General features: G+C 39.6%; 2 pseudogenes; both read left to right on the top strand.

The window, feature by feature from the left end:
- The first annotated feature begins 14,110 nt into the window (after nt 1–14,110).
- On the top strand, nt 14,111–15,271 carry LOC149210463 (uncharacterized; annotated as a pseudogene).
- A 2,244-nt stretch (nt 15,272–17,515) lies between these two features.
- LOC149210462 (uncharacterized) lies at nt 17,516–18,598 on the top strand (annotated as a pseudogene).
- The last annotated feature ends 265 nt before the right edge of the window (nt 18,599–18,863 follow it).

Raw genomic sequence — 18,863 nt, 5'->3', positions numbered from 1 at the left:
TACTGTAGTAGTTTAATCTGACCATTATTGATAATCCTGGTAAAGAAAATGTTGTTGCTGACTTTTTGTCTAGAGCAAATTTGCCTGCAAGTGAAGAAGGAATGGTGGATGACCAAATTCCAGATGAACATTTATTTTCTATATTAGTACTCTCTCCATGGTTTTATAATATAGCAAACTACTTGTTTTTAGCACAGTTCCCACCACACCTATCCTCAAAAGAGAAGAGCAAGATAATAAGGAAAAGTGCCCATTTCACCTGGATTGGAGGAAATCTCTTCATACTTGGCCCAGATCAAATATTGAGAAGATGTGTCAGGGAGGAGGAAGGCTTTGACATCCTCCTGACCTCTCATGATGGGCCTTGTGGAGGTCATTTTGTAGCAAAAAGAACTTCCTTCAAGATATTGCAAGTAGGCTATCACTGGCCCACTCTTCATCAGGATGTGAGGAGATATACAATCGAGTGTGATCAGTGTCAGAGGATGGGGAAACCTGCTCCAAAGGATGAGATGCCCATGCAACCTCAAGTGACCTTTGAGCCATTTGAGAAGTGGAGCATCGACTTTATGGGGCCTATCATACCTCCTTAAACGCAAAAACAATACGTCATTGTGTGCACCGACTACCTGACAAAGTGGGCAGAGACAAAAGCAATCAAAGTAGTGACAAAGGAAAAACTAGCTAAGTTTTTGAGAGAAAACATATTCTACAAGTTTAGGTATCTGAGAGAGTTGGTCACAGATCAAGGCAGTCAGTTCACTTCCAACCTAATTGAAGACCTTCTCGCACATCATAAGATCAAGCACAGGACTTCCACCCCTTACCATCCACAAGCCAATGGAAAAGTGGAGGTCACTAACAGAGCATTGGAAGGGATCCTAACCAAGGTAGTGAGCAGCAGCAGAAAAGACTGGGTGGACAAATTAGTTGAGGCCACTTGGGCCTACAAAACCACATGGAAGACCACCACCGGGTTCACACCCTATGAACTGGTCTATGGGAAGAAGGCTTTGTTGTCAATAGAGTTTGAATTCAATACCCTAAGGATGGCAGCTTATCTGGACCCAGACCTCAACTATGCACAGAAGGAGAGATTACTTCAGCTCAATGGATTGGATGAATACAGATTGCAAGCCCTTCTCCATATAGAGGTAGTTCAGCTTTAGAGAAAGATATGGCATGACAAAAAAATCAAGGAGAAGCAATTCCAAGAGGGAGATTTGACACTACTCTATGATTCAAGATACAAATATTTCAAAGGCAAGCTGAGGACAAGATGGCTAGGACCCTACACTGTGGAGATATGCAATGACAATGGTTCAGTTCTGATCAAAACCATTGATGATGAAGCCATCCCCATGCTTGTCAATGGACATTGTTTCAAAGTCTACAAGTAACCCCTCTCCAAGTGAGAGTTCATTGAAGATTTGAATAAAACAGGAACAATATTGGAGCATGTTTTAGCTTCCACTTCACCCACTAACTGAAGAAAAGGAAAAAATAAAAAAATAAGGACTCAAGTGAAAACCTCCATGAGGCGCTTGAGTCCCATCATTGGGTCGAAAACCTCTTCCGAGGTGGCCTAGTGATGAAAGAAAGAGGGAAAAAAAAGAATAAGATCCCTGGGTGAAAACCTCCCTTGGAGGCACCCAAGGCAGGCAATTAGGGTGAAAACCTCTTTGAGGTGCCCTAGTTGTTTTCAAAAAAAAAAAAAGAGAAAACGGAGAAAGAAAATGAATTTTTTTGTTGCATTGCAGGTTTGCAGGAGGACTACAAGGAGCAGAAGAAGGTGCCAAGGGGACCCTGACATTCATACCAGCACCCATCTCATCTTCTCCACACCTTCCTCCATCATTTTTGGCATTTCTTTCACCCCACTGTACCTCTTTTTCAAAAACTGTGTTTTCTATAGGAGGCTCCTGTAGGAATTACAGAGAGCCAAAAGTGGCTATAGAAGGCAATTTGAGGGACAAAGAAGCTTCATAAAGAACCTATAATCCTCCTACAATCTTCAAACCTCCTTGCTATCATTTCTAAACCTGCATCACACCCCAAGAATCATTTTTCTTCCTGTCCAAGAAAAACATAGAAAAACAGTTTTTCAGTTAAAAAAAAAAAAAAAAAAAAAAATGAGAGGAAAAAGCACCATCAACCTCACTTGAAGCCTACCTAATAACTCTCCATATTTATCTATAGCTCTAACATCATCCTCGAGCTCCAAGCATAGGAAGACGTTGAAGTTTTAAGGGGAGAAGCAGCTACAGGAGCTCCTGCAGGAATTCCTGTAGCAGTTGATCCCATAGAAATCCAACACCAACAACAAAAGAGTGAAAACATGAAGGTTGAAAAGCACCTGAAGCTCAGATCCAGCCAGAGAAGAACCTACAAAAGCACACAACCACACATCAACAAGCAGAGACAGCATGCAAAAATGGAAATAAAAGCATGCGGCAGAGAAAGCCACAACACCTCATAGCAAATACACTCGGATCACAGGTAAGTAACTAAGTAACTCCTCTGCTTGCATTTGTGTTATTAGAATTCATGCAAAAGCAATGATATGGTTGAGGTTGAACGAGGGAAAGGTGGTCATTTAACTTGGCCACCTTCATCTAGTTGACTCCACTCATTCGAGATGTCACCCACACGTGCCATAGTCAACTCCAACACAAGATGCCAAGGGCAGGTAGTGGAGGAAGAGTGAACTCCAATGCAATAATGAGGGATGATTATGAGGAGGGGACATGATGACCAAGCAGGTGGGGACCAACGGTCTGAATATGGCCAATGTATACCTTGCTAGCTCAACACTCATCACCGAAAATATCCATAAAGGGTAATAAGTACTCCCTGAGCATTCTCACCACCTTTTCCTTCATTCTCTCCTTGTATCCCAGCTACAACAGTCTCCTTGTGCCCCCACAACCTCGTAACCACTGTCCTCCATCGATCTCTCCCATATTCTTGCTCTCAGTGTTTTCTACTGGAGCACCTATAGGAAATCTACAGGAGGGACAAAGGCTTCTACAGGAGGGGCAGTGAGTCATTTTGAAGGGAGAAAACACGATTTCTAGCACTATTTTCAGTTTGAAGAGGTAGGGTTCATGCATGTCCCCTGTTGAATATCAATATATGATTGAAGTGGTCTCAATTTGAGGAGGAAATAAGTCTTTAGGAGAGGAGAAAATACATAAATAAATAAATAAATAAAATTAAAAAAAAAAAAAAAAAAAAAAAAAAAAAAAAAAACTACTTATTTAAAAAAAAAACACACAGTCTCCTCTGTTTCTCTGTTTTTCTCAAAATTCTTTGTCTCCACCTCCATATTTGGTTTTCCAAAAGAGTATAGACAATATGACAGGAGGGTTCATGAGAAAGGATCCCACTAACTCCACTAGGCTCCATGCACATCCTCAAGTGGTGGACATCTTCACAAGGGAAAACTGGATGAATTTCTTTAGGAAATTTCAAGGGTTTAATGAGGAAATTGCCCAAGAGTTTGCTCTCTCTCTGGTCCCTCACACAAGAACTCATGCCACTGTCACCATTAGAGGTCTTTCCATGGAGATAACCCCTGAATTTATCAGTAGGATCACTACCCTTCCTCTTGGACTGCCTTGGAGTAAATATGAGAAACAATTGGCTAGGCTGCCAAGAAGAACTTTTTCCAAAATAATGAAACCCCTGTTGAAGATAAAAATGGCATTAGAAGGGCTAGCATACCATATCCCTGGGATGAGGTTAGCTATCAAATAATCAAATACATTTTCTATGAGGGGAGGTACAACATTGTTTATGGTTATCACTTTAGAATCCTCCAAGAATTCAGGTATAGCATGGACACTCCAGCACCTCAGAAGCTCAATATCTCTTACTTCCTCCTGCAATCCCTCATTGACTCCAGCACCAGGGTACAAGTAGGAAAATCAGAGTAGCTAGCTCACCATGGCTTAATCAAGATCCTAGTAGAGGAAGCCCTCCATACCTTTACACTCCCTATAGCATGGGAAGTTTTCCAAAACATGACAACTGAGGATGACATAAAGGCCTTAACCTATGATGTCAGCCCTACTAACAGTGAGGAGGAAGAACAGCAAGGGTGAGAAGGTGGAGCTAGCGGTGACATAGCAGAACAAGAAAGGAAGGAGGAAGGAACTGAAATAAAGGAGGAGAGAGCTCAAGAAACAGAGCAGGAAGGACAAAAAAAGAGATAGAAAAAGAGACAGAAGAAGAGACAGAAAAAGAGACAGAAGGAGAAAAAGAGGCAGAAAAGGAAGAGCAATGAGAAGAGTACCTTGATACTTTGGAAAGGGAGGCAGCAGCTACCCTTACTACCCTCAGTACACCAATCAAGCCAAAGAAAAAGAGGAAAAGACAGTGTTGGAAATAATACTGAGAGGGGGGGTGAATCAGTATTATCAGATCAATAAAACTTTTTCAATGCTCAGAAACATATACGCTACTTCAGTTAAGTGAACCAGCGTGTACACGCTACTGTGTCTAAAGCAACCAGCGTATAACCAGAAATCTTATGATTCATTTAGTTTATCTTTAGTAAATGCATCAGGACATTATTCACCATATTAAAAGTAAACAGATGCAGTATAACAGAACAGATCATCACACAAAAGCCACACACATGAACACCATGATATAAGGTGGAAACCCAATATGGGTGAAAACCACCTGCTGCAAGTCGTCTCTATCTTTCTTTAATAAAAACTTCAGTTTACAATCTTTTGTACTGGTGCAACCTTATACCAGTACGCAGGCTACAACCTGCAGAAGGCTACAACCTTCTCTCGTTTTCCAAACTCTCCTGGAAGGGAGCTCCAACCCCCCTTTTTGCTCTTGTACTAGCTAAGATACCAGTACGTAGGTGCTGGCCTATAATCTTCTTTCCTTCAGGTACCACTTTTCATCAATTTTCAGACTGGATACTCCTGAAGCACAACATTACAATCTGAAGACCACGATTCATTCACAAATCATTGAAGCATAAAACAACCAATACTAGTATCATCAATCTTTGAATCACTGAACCACTGAAAACCCTGTCAATACCCAGTCACCAGAACACAGAGCAGACTACAGAACTTCAATAACAGTCAGACCCATCTACAACCCAAAATTAAGCTCCAAAAGGTATACGTTGCTTTAACGAAACCAAACCGCGTATACACGCGCTTTTACCAAAGCCAACCTGCGTACAGATCTAAAAATAATTTTTCATAACTTGCAGTTGTACCAGATATCAGTTATACTCAGAACATAACATTGTGTCAGTATACAGATCTAAAAATATGCGTGATCAACCATATACCGATAGTTCATTTCAAACCATTTGATCCCGTTCTATCCTTAGATCTAGTCTTCCATCAACCGGTGTGATCTCTCCTTAGCTCAGATCAAGCAATGTATCATCAACCCAGAACCTGCATACTAGATCTCTTTCTTCATCAGATATTCAAGACTTTTTCAGTACACTTGCCTAATGATCTTCTTCTCCTTTTATAGTCTTAGGCCTTGCTCAATACCACGCTCCAAAACCATAGTAAAACAATACCAAGAGCCTAATACTTGGGATCAACACACTTGTCGAGATACCTTGGTCCAAAACATAGGCTCAAGTACCGAGGACTAACTACCACGGACCAAAAGTAAGCTTCTCGACATGCACGCCCTTTTCTGTTCATGAAACTGCGTGTATACGCGACTTCGTATATAGCTCACCTGCGTATACGCGACTTAGTATATAGAGCACCAGCGTGTATACGCAACTTGGACTTAATTAACCTGCGTATATGAGATTTCTCTTCATTCTGTAGTCTGAACTGAGATCTGTCATCAAAGAGAGTTGCCATCAAGGACAACACCTGTACCATAGCGCCACACCTGTGCCAAAATGCCAACAATCTCCCCCTTTGGACTTGATGGCAACCCCAAGATCCTTAGAATCATTCTCCCCCTTTGTCATCAAGGGAAAAGGGCTATGCTCCCCCTGAGTACATGCTGATATCTCTGCTCTGCTGTGTTGAACATGCTCCCCCTGACTGTAGGCAAGATCTGCAAAAGATGTTCTTCAAAAAGAACCAAGACTTATACATCATAAAGGACCTTCCTATCACGAAAAGACTCAATACATACATCCATAATCCCAACCAAGAGGGGATACATCAGAAATTTACATATAATAACCAATTACATTACATCATTCATCTCAGGCATAGTGGGGAAACCAACATAGGCCGTTACATGACCTTGACACCATAAAGAGATATCACAAAAGAGATACATGACATAAAGACGAAAAATCTAGACCAAGACTTAAGAAAGTCAGCAGCAGCATCTGATAATCATCTTTTAGATCAGCAACCAAGATTTCCTTCTGTGCTCCTTCTCCTGAAATCAACAACAATTGTGAACTAGAACCAAAAGTATCTAAATGCCAACAATGCTTTATTAGACTTTAAGCTGCTCCCCTGAAACTGTGCTTGTTTCTCCCCCTGAAACTGTGCCTGAAGGATTTTGGCATACCCATCTCAGACCTTCTCCAGCCAAAATCTGCCCTTGCTATTCAGAACTCCATATACGCGACTTCACCTACATAAATCGGTGTATATACGCGGATATCCCTTACACAACTCACGTATACAAACTTTTCTTTAGAACAAACAAGCTTCAACAGCAGGATGAAGCATCAATGACTCCCAGCCTTTGTCTGAGATATTCAAAAGTCTCCCTGGGCAGTGGTTTTGTGAGAATATCAGCAACTTGTTCTTTAGAAGGAACATACTCCAACTTAACCTTTTGTTCAAGCACTTGTTCCCGGAGGAAGTGATACTTGATTGGTATGTGCTTGGTCTTTGAATGCATGACTAGATTCTTTGAAATGCTGATTGCACTTGTATTATCACATAAGATAGAGACAGGTGGAGTGCAAGTGATTTGAAAATCCTGCAAGGTCTGCATCATCCAAAGAAGTTGTGTGCAACAAGATGCCGCAGCCACATATTCTGCTTCAGCTGTAGATAAAGCAATCGAACTTTGTTTCTTGCTGAACCAAGATACTAATCTGGAACCCATGAAGAAAGCACCACCACTTGTGCTTTTCCTGTCATCCACACTTCCCGCCCAATCTGCATCTGTGTAAGCATGAAGAGTGAGATCTGTATCTCTAGGATACCATAAGCCATAGTTTTGGGTCCCTTGAAGATACTTGAAGATTCTTTTGACTGCCTGAAGATGAGTTTCCTTTGGGTTGGCTTGAAATCTTCCAACAATTCCTACTGCATGCATAATATCTGGTCAGGTACCTGTCAAATAAAGCAAACTACCAATCATGGATCTATAAGTTGGTTGGTGAACTGCTGCTGATTCGTCATTTGCACTGAGGCTGCATCCTGTAACCATGGGGGTACAAACTGGCTTTGAATCTTCCATGCCATACTTCTTCAAGATCTGCTTGAGGCACTTGGTTTGAGACAAGAAAATACCTCCTTCATTTTGTTGGATTTGCAATCCAAGAAAGTATGTCAATTCTCCAAGTAATGACATTTCAAATTCTTTCTGCATAACCAAGGCAAAGTTCTGACTCATAGCCTCTTCATTGCTGCCAAAGATAATATCATCTACATACACAACAAGTATTAGCAATTTGTTATTTTCAACTTTTATATAGAGATTGCTATCTGCTGATCCTTTTGAAAAACCTTGTTGGTGAAGATATTTGTCCAAACGATAGTACCAAGCCCTTGGAGCTTGTTTGAGACCATAGAGAGCCTTTTTCAATCTGCATACAAGGTTTGGATCATTCCCAAGAATGAAACCATCTGGCTGCTCAATATATGCTTCTTCTTCTAAGTCTCCATTCAGAAAGGCTGATTTTACGTCCATTTGAAATACCTTGAAGTTTTGAAAGCTTGAGAGAGCAAGGAACATTCGGATGGCCTCAAGTCTTGCAACAGGAGCAAAGGTCTCTTCAAAATCTATTCCTTCTTGTTGTGCATACCCTTTACAAACAAGTCTGGCCTTATTTCTAATTACTTCTCCATTTTCATTCAATTTGTTTTTGAAGACCCATTTTGTCCCTATGACATTCTTATCTTTTGGTCTAGGAACCAATTCCCAAGTGTTGTTCTTTTCGATCTACTCAAGTTCTTCATCCATTGCTTTGACCCAACATTCATCTTTACATGCCTCTTTCACATTTTGTGGTTCAGTGGAAGAGAGTAATGCCAAATAGCTTGAAGCTTCTGCAATTGTTCTTCTTGTTTGTACTCCTGCTTCTTTCTGCCCCACTATCTGAGATTCTGGATGATTCTTCTGAACATATCTAGATGGAATCTTCTCTTCTATTCTTGTCTGCTCCTTTGGTTCTTCTTGAGGTTCTTCTTCCTCTTGAGGTTCTTCTTCATCATTTTGTCTTTGAGGGTAGCCTTCATCTTCTTCGATGTCTTCATGATGAACTTGCCTAGGAATGTATCCCTTCTCATCAACCACAACATCAATGCTGTCAACAATTCTACCAAGTCTTTTATTGTAGCACTTGTATGCTTTGCTATGTGGAGAATAACCAAGAAGAATGCCTTCATCTGCTCTTGGTTCAAGTTTGCCTAGTTGCTCATCAGTATTCTTAATACAACATTTGCTCCCAAAGATTTTGAAGTGCTTCATCGAAGAAGTCTTACCACACCAGAGCTCATGAGGAGTTTGAGTGCTATTTACTCGGACATTTGTTTTGTTGAGAATAATAACCGCAGCATGTGCAGCTTCACCCTAGAAAGTTGCGGGAGTACCTGACTCATCAAGCATAGCACGAGCCATTTGTTGGATTGTTCTGTTCATTCTTTCCACAACTCCATTTTGTTGAGGAGTTCTAGCTGTAGAGAATTCTCTTCTTATCCCATGTTCTTCACAGAAATCGAAGAATTCATTCGAGGTAAACTCCCCACCTCTGTCAGATCTGAGGCACTTAATTTTGTGTCTTGATTCATTTTCTGCCAAGGCTTTGAAGGATTTGAATTTTTCGAATGCTTCATCTTTGTGCTTCATAAGTCCTAACCAGACAAACCTGGAGAAATCATCAATGAATAATATCAAATATTCTTCTCCTCGAGGTGTTCTTTTTCTGAATGGACCACATGTATCTGTATGAACTAGCTCAAGAGGCATGCTAGCTGATCCTTCCTTCTCAGGAAAATTAGTTCTGGTTTGCTTCCCAAACTGACATGATTTACATATGGTGTTATCTGGAATTTTGATATCTGGGAGGTCATGAACTGCCTGATATTTGCATGCTTTCCTTATTTGTGGAAAGCTTAGATGCCCCAATCTCTGATGCCATAGCCAGTGTTCATCATTCTTGTTCAAATAGCATTGTTGTTGTCTTTCTTCAAATATGTAGAGATTATTTGGAGTCCTTCTTCCTTTGATCATTGTTTTACCTGTATCAAGATCACGAACACAACATCCATTTGATCTAAATATTACCTTTGTTCCTTGATCGCACATCTGACTGACACTCAGAAGATTATGCTTCAATCCATCAACAAACAAAACATTTCCAGCTTTGACCTTCTCTTTCAACGGAGCAACGCCTTTTCCTTTTATGGCTGCAGAGATATCGTTTCCAAAGGAAACTTTCTTTCCCTTTTCTAATGCGGTATATGATTCAAGTTTTTCTTTGTCCCCTGTCATATGCTTCGAACATCCACTGTCAATGTACCATAGACTTTCTTGACCTTCTGCATAAAAGGCTATCCCACATCTTTCTGGTTGCGGTTCCTTTATTCTCCATGTTCTAACATTTGAGGTTTGTTCCTTATGAGGTGTCTTCCAGAACCTGCTCCTGCATTCAGAGTCTTCATGACCAAAGTTATTACAAATAGAGCATTCAACTTCATTTTCAAGAACTGAAAAGTTGTTATAATTCCTTTTCATGGTTCCAGTCATACTTCTTTGCTTTTGAACTTCTCTAGTCATGATTGTCTTGTAGGCAACACATTGAGCTGCTTTGTGACCGAAGTTATGGCAAGAAAAACATTGGCCATTAAAGAAATTTCTGCGATAATCAGATCTATCATCCAACCGATTGTAGCTTCTATTGACATCCATTCTTGGGGCAAATTGGGAAGATTTTACCTGTGGCTGTTTGTAGCTTTTGTTTGTCCTTAAGGCAGCTTGTCCCTGAGTTTCTTGATTTGTTCTTGAGGTAAACTGTCCCTGATTCACTTGATGACTTTTATTTGGCCTTTGCTCACTTCTCCTTGCTGCATCAAGATAACTTTTAGAAGTAGAAGCTTGAGATGTTTCTCCATTATATCCCAGTCCTGTCTTGATCAGAGGAGAACGCTGCACATTGATAATCTCATCCAAGGTTTCAGATCCTTTAACAAATTTAAGATTAATCGCTTTTGTTTTCTCAATCTCCTTTCTAAGACAAACAATCTCACATTCCAATTTTTCAAGATGTTTTTCCTTTTCAGCCAGTTGACATTGTAGAGAGTCAATAATAGAACTTTTCTCTTCTAAGAAAACTTTGAGATTATTCATTTCCTCATAAAAGCCTTCTACATCTATAGCATCCATGTAGTCATCATCTTCAAAATCCATTAAAAGTTTATATCTATTAACCTGTTCATCTTCGTCACTATTTGAAAGACCGTCACTATCTTCATGAGTGTAATAGCTTTTCTTCTTTTCATTCTGTTTCTTGTTCCATTTAACAGGTTCCTTTCCCTTGTCATTCTTATCTTTGTGAGGACATTTGGCAGCATAATGACCTACTCTTCCACAAGCAAAGCATTTAAAAGGTAACTTACCTCTGAACCTTCTAGAACCCCTTTGAAGATTTCTGACAAAATTTGATTCTTCTTCTTCATCTTCTGGCACGTGACTTGCTTCATAATAATCTTCTTTGCCTGAAGCCTTGAAAGCAGCTTCTCTTCTTTCTGATGGACCTCCTTTTCTCATTTCATAAGCAGTTAGAATTCCGTGAAGCTGAGACATAGTAAGAATTCGTAGATTTTCCTTTTCTTCTATTGCAGACACTTTAGATTCAAATTTGGGGGACAATGATCTTAGAACCTTTTCAACCACAATAGCCTCTTTTATTTCTTCACCCAAGTTTTTCATGCAATTAACAATCTCATCTACCCTAAGGAAATAGTTAGCCACACTTTCATCATTATACATTCTGAGAGTCTCATACTTAATCCTGAGAGTTTGAAGTTTAGCACGCTTTACCTGTTCGTCTCCTTCATAGCTTGTGACAATTTTGTCCCATATTTCTTTTGCGGATTTAAAGTGCATTACCTTCATGAATTCCGATTGGGATATACATCCTAATAAAGTACTGGCTGCTTTCGCATTTGTTTCATATTTCTTTTTCTCGGCTGCATCGGAAGGAGTAGCTGAAGGAAAAGCGTAGCCTGTCTCTACGATGTCCCGAACTTCTGTACCAAGAGACTGAAGATAGGCAGTAACTCTTACCTTCCAATAATTGAAGTTTGTCCCATCAAAAACCGGTGGCTTGATTGATGCTTCTCTCTCATAGTTGCTCATGATGAACGATCTACCTTCAAGTGATCAAGCTTCTCTGAAGGAACTGCTCTGATACCAATTGTTGGAAATAATACTGAGAGGGGGGGTGAATCAGTATTATCAGATCAATAAAACTTTTTCAATGCTCAGAAACATATACGCTACTTCAGTTAAGTGAACCAGCGTGTACACGCTACTGTGTCTAAAGCAACCAGCGTATAACCAGAAATCTTATGATTCAGTTAGTTTATCTTCAGTAAATGCATCAGGACATTGTTCACCATATTAAAAGTAAACAGATGCAGTATAACAGAATAGATCATCACACAAAATCCACACACATGAACACCATGATATAAGGTGGAAACCCAATGTGGGTGAAAACCACCTGCTGCAAGTCGTCTCTATCTTTCTTTAATAAAAACTTCAGTTTACAATCTTTTGTACTGGTGCAGCCTTATACCAGTACGCAGGCTACAACCTGCAGAAGGCTACAACCTTCTCTCGTTTTCCAAACTCTCCTGGAAGGGAGCTCCAACCCCCCTTTCTTGCTCTTGTACTAGCTAAGATACTAGTACGTAGGTGCTGGCCTACAATCTTCTTTCCTTCAGGTACCACTTTTCATCAATTTTCAGACTGGATACTCCTGAAGCACAACATTACAATCTGAAGACCACGATTCATTCACAAATCATTGAAGCATAAAACAACCAATACTAGTATCATCAATCTTTGAATCACTGAACCACAGAAAACCCTGTCAATACCCAGTCACCAGAACATAGAACAGACTACAAAACTTCAATAACAGTCAGACCCATCTACAACCCAAAATTAAGCTCCAAAAGATATACGCTGCTTTAATGAAACCAAACCGCGTATACACGCGCTTTTACCAAAGCCAACCTGCGTACAGATCTAAAAATAATTTTTCTTAACTTGCAGTTGTACCAGATATCAGTTATACTCAGAACATAACATTGCATCAGTATACAGATCTAAAAATATGCGTGATCAACCATATACAGATAGTTCATTTCAAACCATTTGATCCCGTTCTATCCTTAGATCTAGTCTTCCATCAACCGGTGTGATCTCTCCTTAGCTCAGATCAAGCAATGTATCATCAACCCAGAACCTTCATACTAGATCTCTTTCTTCATCAGATATTCAAGACTTTTTCAGTACGCTTGCCTAATGATCTTCTTCTCCTTTTATAGTCTTAGGCCTTGCTCAATACCACGCTCCAAAACCATAGTAAAACAATACCAAGAGCCTAATACTTGGGATCAACACACTTGTCGAGATACCTTGGTCCAAAACATAGGCTCAAGTACCGAGGAATAACTACCACGGACCAAAAGTAAGCTTCTCGACATGCACACCCTTTTTTGTTCATGAAACTGCGTGTATACGCGACTTCGTATATAGCTCACCTACGTATACGCGACGTAGTATATAGAGCACCAGCGTGTATACGCAACTTGGACTTAATTAACCTGCGTATATGAGATTTCTCTTCATTCTGTAGTCTGAACTGAGAGCTGTCATCAAAGAGAGTTGCCATCAAGGACAACACCTGTACCGAAGCACCACACCTGTGCCAAAATGCCAACAGATAGACCTCCATGTATTTCAGGGCTAGGAAAAGAACAAGAATTAAAACAGGAAAACCTCAGCACTCTTCAAAAGTGCTAATTACCATTGAAGATTCACCCTCTGCCAAAGGGAAAAAATCTCCTTCCAAGACACCTGTTAGAGGCGATCTGTTTATCCCTCCGTCAAAGATCATTTCTCTTATTGCATTTCATTTTTAGGTGTCTCGTTCAACTCATTCATCTGCATTTTGTTAGGGCCACGCCATTGTCTAACGGAAGGGCTTTGTTTTCTCATTTCCCCCATGTTTATACCTGTCGGGTTGGTCGAAATTTATCAAAGTCCATTAAAGTTGATTTCAGCCATTTATAGTCATAGAAGGTGTTTTGGTCAAAAAGAGTCATTTCAGTTTCTAGGTCTAGGGTGTGTCTTCAGAATGTCAAATAACGCCCACAAGTCATGAGGATGTCTTCAATAAATTTTCATTCCAAAATTCTTATCATCAATAATGCTCAAGGATGTTTTTTCTTCAAAACTTTGTTTTGAAGAAGAAATCGTCAAATTAATTGTTTGTAATAAATATGTATTTTTAAAGTTTTCCACCATGAAGTACTTCAAATACAGACTCTCGTCATCCTTTGCCGAAGTTCAAATGCCATCATCCCTACAAAAAATCAACCAAGAAGCCATCATTTTAGCCAAAAATCAAAAATGAAACTTGAAGAACAGAGTTGTATTAAAAGTGAAGAAATGCCAATTTTAAAACATGACAAAATTGGGTCTTTACAAAGACAAAATCAACGCCATGCCTTTATGAAGATATTTATATATGTATCAATGTCATTTGCATTCAAGAGATCATTTGAAAATCATCTCAAGCTGTGAAAGGGCGAAACTGAAAACTAAGATTGTGTTTATTAGTCTACACAACGCATTGGGTAAGCGCGCGACGCACATAGGCCGTGCGATGCATTGGGAAATTTGCCACAGTGCAGTTTTCCTCTGGTGTGGCGCATCCAGGAGATGCGACGCACTGGGCTTGTGCATGGCACACAGAGCCTCGAAGACAAAAATTCATCACAGCTTCAATAAAAATCAAAACAATTTCATTTCTTTTGCTCCAAATAGGTTTTTCGAATTGGATGGAGATATTTGGCTCTGGGACATTGCGGCCAGGTGCACAATTCCACAATTTCCAGGTCATAGAGGAGTGGTGCGTGGTTTGACTGTGCCTACAGAAGGAGAGCAGCTTATTTCTTGCGGAGATGATTGCACAGTTAGACTATGGGATATCCCAGTTGCTAGCACTGGGGAATCAAGTTATGGCTCAAAGAATGTTCAAAAGCCACTAGCAACCTATGTGGGAAAAAATTCTTTTAGGGCTATAGATTACCAGTGGGATAGTAATGTGTTTGCAACTGGTGGGGGTCAAGTTGACATTTGGGATCATGACAGGTCAATACTAATAAACGGTTTCGCTTGCGGGCTGATACTGTCATTTCGGTACAGTTTAATCCTGCAGAGAAAGATATATTTGCGACAACTGCCAGTGACCGCAGTATTGTTCTATATGAACTTTGAATGGCATCACCTTTGAAAAAGTTAATTATGCAAACAAGGAATAATGCTATTGCATGGGATCCAAGAGAACCTATGAATTTCACTACAGCTAAAGAAGATTGCAACTGCTATAGCTATGATATGAGAAGAATGAATATTTCAATATGTGTGCACCAAGACCATGTTTCCGCTGTGGTCGATATTGATTATTCTCCATCTGGTCGGGAGTTTGTGATGGGATCAAACAGTGAGAATATTCCCCTATAATGCAGGTCACAGCAGAGAAATCTACCATACGAAATGAATGCAAAGGATGTTTTGTGTGAAACATAGTGGTGATGCAACTTATGTTGTCTCTGGAAGTGATGATGCTAATATTCGCCTGTGGAAAGCTAAAGCATCAGAGCAGTTAGGAGTGCTTCTCCCGAGAGAGCGCAAAAGGCACGAATATCTAGATGTTGTAAAGGAACGTTTTAAGCATCTTCCAGAAATTAAACGCATTGAGAGACATTGACACATACCAAAGCATAAATTTAAATCGAAGATATCTACCATAAAAGAGAAATAGGATTGGAGGTCTATTTTTGTCTGCAGTTACGATTGAGAAGGGATTTACACATACAGATTTCACCTCTTCATTGGTCATCAACAAATTCGAGTAGAAAATGTAACGCTGCTCCTTTTACAAATGGGTGGCTTTTCATCTTTTGTTAATAATGATTAAACAATCCCCTATTTTTGGTCGATCTGTTTTCTCATAGTTGAGTTTATTTATTGTATTGAAAATCATTTGTAAAGGGGCCGAGTTCTGGGTAAGGTGTGGAAGAAAACTCAGCGCTTCACTGTACAGTTTGGCCAGGAAATTAATAAATTGATGCAGCTCTGATTCATTAGATTCATGTGGTATGAGTTTAGCATATGTTTCTTCTTTCTGTTTCATATGTATCTTGTTATGTTTTAAAGTTCATTCATAATCATTTCCAGTTGAATGTTTTTAAGTAAGAAAGGTAGAATCCAGTTTATTGCTTTGCCTTGGAAAAGCATTCGTCCGCTGTGTGTCTTCTTCTGTTTGAAAAGGATTCATTGGTTATGCCCTTTTCAACCTCTCAACAGTCTTTCCACTCCATATTACTTCAGTTTGATTGCTAAACCTCTTGCCTGTCTTGCCTCACGAAGTACTCTGCGTCTTTGACTCAATTTCCCAGCTCATGCTCTCCTTTGTCCCATACAGCCCTGAAAATTTAGTCATTCATTAAATTACCTCTTTCATATTTATTTACTAGCCTAAAATCAGTATTCATTTTGAGTCATCTCAGACCCTATTGTTTATTTTTACTGAGTGTGACCCGGAGAGAGCCCTCTCCTGTTCTGGTAGGGCTAGCTACCAGACTGAGCGTGGTTTGTGGTTATCCTGAATTTTTCCTTCCTTCAGCCTAAGGCAGATTTAGGCTCTAACATAGTGGCGACCGTATTGGGGAAGAACAAATGGTTTTCTTGTTAGTGTTATTTTTTTTGCAAGCTACAGACGGAGCCTGAAGTTATGCCAGGTAGCCTTCGGAACACTTTTGCTATGCATCAACGAAGTAGATAAACGCTGCTTCATTCAATCTCCGGTCTAGCTTGTAAACGTGACATCTAACTTGTTCATTTCCCCAGTACATGTATCAAGTTCAGATCTGATGGTTGATGGTGGACAAAGATCAGACATAAGAAGGCTGAAATCATTCACCTGGAAACTCCATTCACTGAAAAATCTAGAAATCAATGCTTCATGGTGACTCCACTGCAGGAAGATTAGTACCTTTAAGATTTTCAAGATGGAATGGGTTGCAAAAAGATATGCTCCTATGAGCCGAGATCACATCCCAAGTTTTCCAAATAAAATGCCCAAGGTGGATTGGCTTCAAAATTTGCCTATGTTCAGAAATGTGGAAGGTAATGGCATTGCTCTTCATTTGGTGAAATTTCACATTCATGTGCATATATTAAATATCGTTTTTCCTGAAGATTGTTTGATGAAAATTTTGATGGCTACTCTGGAAGATGAAGCCTGATCTTGGTAGGAAAGTTTGCCACCCGCTTCTATTTATTGTCTAAAATATTTTCATACAATATTCTTCGAAAGGTATAAAGAATCATATCCATCCTTAGCTTTAGTTTAGAACTGTTGTGAACACGTTAGTAGTTTCATTAAAGATCTTGAGAATTTTTATGGAGATAATGACTTCATGGATGTCTTCAATAAGTTTTCATTCCAAAATTCTTATCATCAATAATGCTCAAGGATGTTTCTTCTTCAAAACTCTGTTTTGAAGAAGAAATCGTCAAATTAATTGTTTGTAATAAATATGTATTTTTAAAGTTTTCCGCCATGAAGTACTTCAAATACAGACTCTGGTCATCCTTTTCCGAAGTTCAAACGCCATCATCCCTGCAAAAAATCAACCAAGAAGCCATCATTTTAGCCAAAAATAAAAAATGAAACTTGAAGAACAGAGTTGTATTAAAAGTGAAGAAATGCCAATTTTAAAACATGACAAAAGTGGGTCTTTACAAACACAAAATCAAAGCCATGTCTTTATGAAGATATTTCTATATGTATCAATGTCATTTTCATTCAAGAGATCATTTGAAAATTGTCTCAAGCTGTGAAAGGGCAAAACTGAAAACTAAGATTGTGTTTATGAGTCTGCACGGCGCATTGGGTAAGCGCGCGACGCACATAGGCCGCGCGACGCATTGGGCGATTTGCCATAGTGCAGTTTTCCTCTGGTGCAGCGCATCAAGGAAATGTGGCGCACTGGGCTTGTGCATGGCACACAGAGCCTCGAAGACAAAAATTCATCACAGCTTCAATAGAAATCAAAACAATTTCATTTCTTTTGCTCCAAACAGGTTCTTCGAATTGGATGGAGATATTCGGCTCTGGGACATTGCGGCCAGGCGCACAATTCCACAATTTCTAAGTCATAGAGGAGTGGTGCGTGGTTTGACTATGCCTATAGAAGGAGAGCAGCTTATTTCTTGCGAAGATGATTGCACAATTAGACTATGGGATATCCCAGTTGCTAGCATTGGGGAATCAAGTTATGGCTCAAAGAATGTTCAAAAGCCACTAGCAACCTATGTTGGAAAAAATACTTTCAGGGCTATAGATTACCAGTGGGATAGTAATGTGTTTGCAACTGGTGTGCCTCAATTTGACATTTCGAATTATGACAGGTCAAGACCGATAAACAATTTCGCTTGGGGGATGATACTGTCATTTCGGTACAGTTTAATCCTGCAGAGAAAGATATATTTGCAATAACTGCCAATGACCGCAGTATTTTTCTATATGACCTTCGAATGGCATCACCTTTGAACAAGTTAATTATGCAGACAAGGAATAATATTATTAGATGGAATCCAAGAGAACCTATGAATTTCACTGTAGCTAATGAAGATTGCAACTGCTACAGCTATGATATGAGAAGAATGAATATTTCAACATGTGTGCACCAAGACCATGTTTCTGCTATGGTGGATATTGATTATTCTCCATCTGGTCGGGAGTTTGTGACGGGATCAAACAGTGAGAATATTCCCCTATAATGCTGGTCACAGCAGAGAAATCTACCATACGAAACGAATGCAAAGGATGTTTTGTGTGAAATTTAGTGGTGACACAACTTATGTTGTCTCTGGAAGTGATGATGCTAATATTCGCCTGTGGAAAGCTAAAGCATTAGAGTAGTTAGGAGTGCTTCTCCCGAGAGAGTGCAAAAGGCACGAATATCTAGATGTTGTAAAGGAACGTTTTAAGCATCTTCCAGAAATTAAAAGCATTGAGAGACATTAACACCTACCAAAGCCTAAATTTAAAACGAAGATATCTACCATAAAAGAGAAATAGGATTGGAGGTCTATTTTTGTCTGCAGTTACGATTTAGAAGGGATTTACACCTACAGATTTCACCTCTTCATTGGTCATCAACAGATTCGAGTAGAAAATGTAACGCTGCTCCTTTTACAGATGGGTGGCTTTTCATCTTTTGTTAATAATGATTAAACAATCCGCTATTTTTGGTCGATCTGTTTTCTCATAGTTGAGTTTATTTATTGTATTGAAAATCATTTGTAAAGGGGCTGAGTTCTGGGAAAGGTGTGGAAGAAAACTC

This window comes from Pinus tabuliformis, chromosome 1_2 (assembly GCF_031772625.1).
Source record: "Pinus tabuliformis cultivar Carrire ecotype Pingquan chromosome 1_2, CPIR1, whole genome shotgun sequence".
Lineage (NCBI taxonomy): Eukaryota > Viridiplantae > Streptophyta > Pinopsida > Pinales > Pinaceae > Pinus > Pinus tabuliformis.
This window is presented reverse-complemented; position numbering and strand designations above follow the sequence as displayed.